This window comes from Salmo salar, chromosome 08, assembly GCF_965601325.2.
Source record: "Salmo salar chromosome 08, fSalSal1, whole genome shotgun sequence".
NCBI classification, from domain to species: Eukaryota; Metazoa; Chordata; class Actinopteri; order Salmoniformes; family Salmonidae; genus Salmo; species Salmo salar.
In genome coordinates this window covers 2,335,001-2,340,000 of record NC_138298.1, presented here as the reverse complement: position 1 = coordinate 2,340,000, position 5,000 = coordinate 2,335,001, and the positions used below count along the sequence as shown (strand labels likewise).

The following is a 5,000-nucleotide window of genomic DNA, read 5'->3' as shown; positions in this document are numbered from 1 at the left end:
CATCATTTGAACAGGGCAAAGGAGCACAAAGCACACACAAGCTGCATTCAGCAACAATATTCTTGTTTGTCTTATAAATACAAGGCAGATGCTAATTGAAAACACAAGGAAATTTGATCCTATTAAAAAGGCAGGAAGCTGCATTTAGTCAATTCATCATTAAATGCTTACTACAAGGCAGTGTTGCTGATGAAATAGTGCAGGGGCACACCCTCGTGGACAAAATGCTTACAGCACCTGGTATTCCCAGGCGGTCTCCCATCCAAGTACTAACCAGGCCCGACCCTGCTTAGCTTCCGAGATCAGACGAGATCGGGCGTACCCAGGCTGGTATGGCCGTAAGCGAGAAACAATCTCTTGCTACAACATATATAGTCAAAGTGAGTGTGATAAACAGACATTGCATTTTCACCAATTAGATAAGCAGCTTGAACTTTGTGTCACTGAAAAAGTAGAAGAAATTACAAACACTATTCCCATCACTTTTTAGCACAGGTAGTTGGATAAAATACAAACTTTATTTCCTTTCATCATTTGAACAGGGCAAAGGAGCACAAAGCTGCATTCAGCAACAATATTCTTGTTTGTCTTATAAATACAAGGCAGATGCTAATTGAAAACACAAGGAAATTTGATCCTATTAAAAAGGCAGGAAGCTGCATTTAGTCAATTCATCATTAAATGCTTACTACAAGGCAGTGTTGCTGATGAAATAGTGCAGGGGCACACCCTCGTGGACAAAATGCTTACAGCACCTGGTATTCCCAGGCGGTCTCCCATCCAAGTACTAACCAGGCCCGACCCTGCTTAGCTTCCGAGATCAGACGAGATCGGGCGTACCCAGGCTGGTATGGCCGTAAGCGAGAAACAATCTCTTGCTACAACATATATAGTCAAAGTGAGTGTGATAAACAGACATTGCATTTTCACCAATTAGATAAGCAGCTTGAACTTTGTGTCACTGAAAAAGTAGAAGAAATTACAAACACTGTTCCCATCACTTTTTACCACAGGTAGTTGGATAAAATACAAACTTTATTTCCTTTCATCATTTGAACAGGGCAAAGGAGCACAAAGCACACACAAGCTGCATTCATCAACAATATTCTTGTTTGTCTTATAAATACAAGGCAGATGCTAATTGAAAACACAAGGAAATTTGATCCTATTAAAAAGGCAGGAAGCTGCATTTAGTCAATTCATCATTAAATGCTTACTACAAGGCAGTGTTGCTGATGAAATAGTGCAGGGGCACACCCTCGTGGACAAAATGCTTACAGCACCTGGTATTCCCAGGCGGTCTCCCATCCAAGTACTAACCAGGCCCGACCCTGCTTAGCTTCCGAGATCAGACGAGATCGGGCGTACCCAGGCTGGTATGGCCGTAAGCGAGAAACAATCTCTTGCTACAACATATATAGTCAAAGTGAGTGTGATAAACAGACATTGCATTTTCACCAATTAGATAAGCAGCTTGAACTTTGTGTCACTGAAAAAGTAGAAGAAATTACAAACACTGTTCCCATCACTTTTTAGCACAGGTAGTTGGATAAAATACAAACTTTATTTCCTTTCATCATTTGAACAGGGCAAAGGAGCACAAAGCTGCATTCAGCAACAATATTCTTGTTTGTCTTATAAATACAAGGCAGATGCTAATTGAAAACACAAGGAAATTTGATCCTATTAAAAAGGCAGGAAGCTGCATTTAGTCAATTCATCATTAAATGCTTACTACAAGGCAGTGTTGCTGATGAAATAGTGCAGGGGCACACCCTCGTGGACAAAATGCTTACAGCACCTGGTATTCCCAGGCGGTCTCCCATCCAAGTACTAACCAGGCCCGACCCTGCTTAGCTTCCGAGATCAGACGAGATCGGGCGTACCCAGGCTGGTATGGCCGTAAGCGAGAAACAATCTCTTGCTACAACATATATAGTCAAAGTGAGTCTGATAAAACAGATATTTAGTCAATTCATCATTAAATGCTTAATACAAGGCAGTGTTGCTGATGAAATAGTGCAAGAGCACACCCTCGTGGACAAAATGCTTACAGCACCTGGTATTCCCAGGCGGTCTCCCATCCAAGTACTAACCAGGCCCGACCCTGCTTAGCTTCCGAGATCAGACGAGATCGGGCGTACCCAGGCTGGTATGGCCGTAAGCGAGAAACAATCTCTTGCTACAACATATATAGTCAAAGTGAGTGTGATAAACAGACATTGCATTTTCACCAATTAGATAAGCAGCTTGAACTTTGTGTCACTGAAAAAGTAGAAGAAATTACAAACACTGTTCCCATCACTTTTTAGCACAGGTAGTTGGATAAAATACAAACTTTATTTCCTTTCATCATTTGAACAGGGCAAAGGAGCACAAAGCACACACAAGCTGCATTCAGCAACAATATTCTTGTTTGTCTTATAAATACAAGGCAGATGCTAATTGAAAACACAAGGAAATTTGATCCTATTAAAAAGGCAGGAAGCTGCATTTAGTCAATTCATCATTAAATGCTTACTACAAGGCAGTGTTGCTGATGAAATAGTGCAGGGGCACACCCTCGTGGACAAAATGCTTACAGCACCTGGTATTCCCAGGCGGTCTCCCATCCAAGTACTAACCAGGCCCGACCCTGCTTAGCTTCCGAGATCAGACGAGATCGGGCGTACCCAGGCTGGTATGGCCGTAAGCGAGAAACAATCTCTTGCTACAACATATATAGTCAAAGTGAGTGTGATAAACAGACATTGCATTTTCACCAATTAGATAAGCAGCTTGAACTTTGTGTCACTGAAAAAGTAGAAGAAATTACAAACACTATTCCCATCACTTTTTAGCACAGGTAGTTGGATAAAATACAAACTTTATTTCCTTTCATCATTTGAACAGGGCAAAGGAGCACAAAGCTGCATTCAGCAACAATATTCTTGTTTGTCTTATAAATACAAGGCAGATGCTAATTGAAAACACAAGGAAATTTGATCCTATTAAAAAGGCAGGAAGCTGCATTTAGTCAATTCATCATTAAATGCTTACTACAAGGCAGTGTTGCTGATGAAATAGTGCAGGGGCACACCCTCGTGGACAAAATGCTTACAGCACCTGGTATTCCCAGGCGGTCTCCCATCCAAGTACTAACCAGGCCCGACCCTGCTTAGCTTCCGAGATCAGACGAGATCGGGCGTACCCAGGCTGGTATGGCCGTAAGCGAGAAACAATCTCTTGCTACAACATATATAGTCAAAGTGAGTGTGATAAACAGACATTGCATTTTCACCAATTAGATAAGCAGCTTGAACTTTGTGTCACTGAAAAAGTAGAAGAAATTACAAACACTGTTCCCATCACTTTTTACCACAGGTAGTTGGATAAAATACAAACTTTATTTCCTTTCATCATTTGAACAGGGCAAAGGAGCACAAAGCACACACAAGCTGCATTCATCAACAATATTCTTGTTTGTCTTATAAATACAAGGCAGATGCTAATTGAAAACACAAGGAAATTTGATCCTATTAAAAAGGCAGGAAGCTGCATTTAGTCAATTCATCATTAAATGCTTACTACAAGGCAGTGTTGCTGATGAAATAGTGCAGGGGCACACCCTCGTGGACAAAATGCTTACAGCACCTGGTATTCCCAGGCGGTCTCCCATCCAAGTACTAACCAGGCCCGACCCTGCTTAGCTTCCGAGATCAGACGAGATCGGGCGTACCCAGGCTGGTATGGCCGTAAGCGAGAAACAATCTCTTGCTACAACATATATAGTCAAAGTGAGTGTGATAAACAGACATTGCATTTTCACCAATTAGATAAGCAGCTTGAACTTTGTGTCACTGAAAAAGTAGAAGAAATTACAAACACTATTCCCATCACTTTTTAGCACAGGTAGTTGGATAAAATACAAACTTTATTTCCTTTCATCATTTGAACAGGGCAAAGGAGCACAAAGCTGCATTCAGCAACAATATTCTTGTTTGTCTTATAAATACAAGGCAGATGCTAATTGAAAACACAAGGAAATTTGATCCTATTAAAAAGGCAGGAAGCTGCATTTAGTCAATTCATCATTAAATGCTTACTACAAGGCAGTGTTGCTGATGAAATAGTGCAGGGGCACACCCTCGTGGACAAAATGCTTACAGCACCTGGTATTCCCAGGCGGTCTCCCATCCAAGTACTAACCAGGCCCGACCCTGCTTAGCTTCCGAGATCAGACGAGATCGGGCGTACCCAGGCTGGTATGGCCGTAAGCGAGAAACAATCTCTTGCTACAACATATATAGTCAAAGTGAGTGTGATAAACAGACATTGCATTTTCACCAATTAGATAAGCAGCTTGAACTTTGTGTCACTGAAAAAGTAGAAGAAATTACAAACACTATTCCCATCACTTTTTAGCACAGGTAGTTGGATAAAATACAAACTTTATTTCCTTTCATCATTTGAACAGGGCAAAGGAGCACAAAGCTGCATTCAGCAACAATATTCTTGTTTGTCTTATAAATACAAGGCAGATGCTAATTGAAAACACAAGGAAATTTGATCCTATTAAAAAGGCAGGAAGCTGCATTTAGTCAATTCATCATTAAATGCTTACTACAAGGCAGTGTTGCTGATGAAATAGTGCAGGGGCACACCCTCGTGGACAAAATGCTTACAGCACCTGGTATTCCCAGGCGGTCTCCCATCCAAGTACTAACCAGGCCCGACCCTGCTTAGCTTCCGAGATCAGACGAGATCGGGCGTACCCAGGCTGGTATGGCCGTAAGCGAGAAACAATCTCTTGCTACAACATATATAGTCAAAGTGAGTGTGATAAACAGACATTGCATTTTCACCAATTAGATAAGCAGCTTGAACTTTGTGTCACTGAAAAAGTAGAAGAAATTACAAACACTGTTCCCATCACTTTTTACCACAGGTAGTTGGATAAAATACAAACTTTATTTCCTTTCATCATTTGAACAGGGCAAAGGAGCACAAAGCACACACAA

The 5,000-nt window shown here is 41.4% G+C and overlaps 10 non-coding genes across 10 annotated transcripts; all 10 read right to left on the bottom strand.

The window, feature by feature from the left end:
• Positions 1-225: 225 nt before the first annotated feature.
• On the bottom strand, positions 226-344 carry LOC145855385 (5S ribosomal RNA). Its single transcript, XR_014376272.1, has one exon. It is a non-coding gene; the product is annotated as a 5S ribosomal RNA (ribosomal RNA).
• Positions 345-743: 399 nt separating this feature from the next.
• Positions 744-862, bottom strand: LOC145855384 (5S ribosomal RNA). The gene has a single exon (XR_014376271.1). It is a non-coding gene; the product is annotated as a 5S ribosomal RNA (ribosomal RNA).
• A 409-nt stretch (positions 863-1,271) lies between these two features.
• Positions 1,272-1,390, bottom strand: LOC145855383 (5S ribosomal RNA). The gene has a single exon (XR_014376270.1). It is a non-coding gene; the product is annotated as a 5S ribosomal RNA (ribosomal RNA).
• Positions 1,391-1,789: 399 nt separating this feature from the next.
• Positions 1,790-1,908, bottom strand: LOC145855382 (5S ribosomal RNA). Its single transcript, XR_014376269.1, has one exon. It is a non-coding gene; the product is annotated as a 5S ribosomal RNA (ribosomal RNA).
• Positions 1,909-2,047: 139 nt separating this feature from the next.
• LOC145855381 (5S ribosomal RNA) lies at positions 2,048-2,166 on the bottom strand. Its single transcript, XR_014376268.1, has one exon. It is a non-coding gene; the product is annotated as a 5S ribosomal RNA (ribosomal RNA).
• A 409-nt stretch (positions 2,167-2,575) lies between these two features.
• Positions 2,576-2,694, bottom strand: LOC145855380 (5S ribosomal RNA). Its single transcript, XR_014376267.1, has one exon. It is a non-coding gene; the product is annotated as a 5S ribosomal RNA (ribosomal RNA).
• Positions 2,695-3,093: 399 nt separating this feature from the next.
• On the bottom strand, positions 3,094-3,212 carry LOC145855379 (5S ribosomal RNA). Its single transcript, XR_014376266.1, has one exon. It is a non-coding gene; the product is annotated as a 5S ribosomal RNA (ribosomal RNA).
• A 409-nt stretch (positions 3,213-3,621) lies between these two features.
• Positions 3,622-3,740, bottom strand: LOC145855378 (5S ribosomal RNA). Its single transcript, XR_014376265.1, has one exon. It is a non-coding gene; the product is annotated as a 5S ribosomal RNA (ribosomal RNA).
• Positions 3,741-4,139: 399 nt separating this feature from the next.
• On the bottom strand, positions 4,140-4,258 carry LOC145855376 (5S ribosomal RNA). Its single transcript, XR_014376263.1, has one exon. It is a non-coding gene; the product is annotated as a 5S ribosomal RNA (ribosomal RNA).
• A 399-nt stretch (positions 4,259-4,657) lies between these two features.
• LOC145855375 (5S ribosomal RNA) lies at positions 4,658-4,776 on the bottom strand. The gene has a single exon (XR_014376262.1). It is a non-coding gene; the product is annotated as a 5S ribosomal RNA (ribosomal RNA).
• Between the last annotated feature and the right edge of the window lie 224 nt (positions 4,777-5,000).